This window comes from Acyrthosiphon pisum, chromosome A3 (assembly GCF_005508785.2).
Source record: "Acyrthosiphon pisum isolate AL4f chromosome A3, pea_aphid_22Mar2018_4r6ur, whole genome shotgun sequence".
NCBI lineage: Eukaryota > Metazoa > Arthropoda > Insecta > Hemiptera > Aphididae > Acyrthosiphon > Acyrthosiphon pisum.
In genome coordinates, this window is record NC_042496.1 from 27406891 (window position 1) to 27407924 (window position 1034).

The window sequence follows — 1034 nt, forward strand, 5'->3', positions numbered from 1 at the left end:
GAAAAACCGATTACGTTATAATCGTTGAATTTCGCGTGACCAACAATATACGGTGAAATAGATTCTATTTTTATAGCAGTATCGTAAATGACCATGTTAAACATTTTCGTTAAATAATATTATGAAATTTTCGTTCATTCTGTTCTATTCTGCCCAGGGGTGGATAGGCCCATGATAGGTCTATGTTTATGTTGGGGGCCTACTCGGGTTAGGTCACAATAATTTGTGTGGGGGGCTATAGAAACGTTTCTCCACTTCCCCCCTTATTTCCAAAACTACTTATTTATATGAAAATTCTATGCAGATATATTTAGTTTGGAATTTGTACGACCTTACGTGAAATTTTTCAAAAATCCCTTACAACCGAAAAAAGCATTTTCCTCATATGCCGTTTCCCCAGCCCTACACCAAACTAAAATTACGGTTTCGCACGAAACATTTTATTTATAGTTAAAGGTGTTAGATTGAATAAGTATCTAAAGTGAGCGAAGCGACCAAATTTTTTTTCAGTTTGGGGGCCCCTTCAAATATTTCCCTGTGACATAAATACTACCTATCCACCTCTGATTCTGCTATTGGAAAATGAATTAATGTTGTAATTAATTTTAATAGGGAAGACTTAATGGTCTAGCTATGCTCTCGATCAACAAAAACGATTCAATTACTCCTGATGAAGTGCTGGTTGAACTATCCAATAAAAAAAGGATACTAGAATTTTTATTATAAATAATTAATAATATAATACATATAATATTCTGTTCATACTATGTGCATATTAAATAGTATTAACTGCCATGAGTAATGTAAATCTTTGTATTTGTTTTGTTATTTTGCTTATTAATATTTATACGTGTAATGTGTTTGATTGTTAGGAAAATGGGTAGTTTTAAAGAGAAGGTTTTAGTGTTGGTTATTTTTTTTGAACCCTCCCCCCTCCCCAGAGCAAATTTGAATGTACGCCACTGTATTCGGAGTTAACAGTAAGTTTTTAAAATACAAATACAAATAAAATAAACATTTACCTAGGTATATAA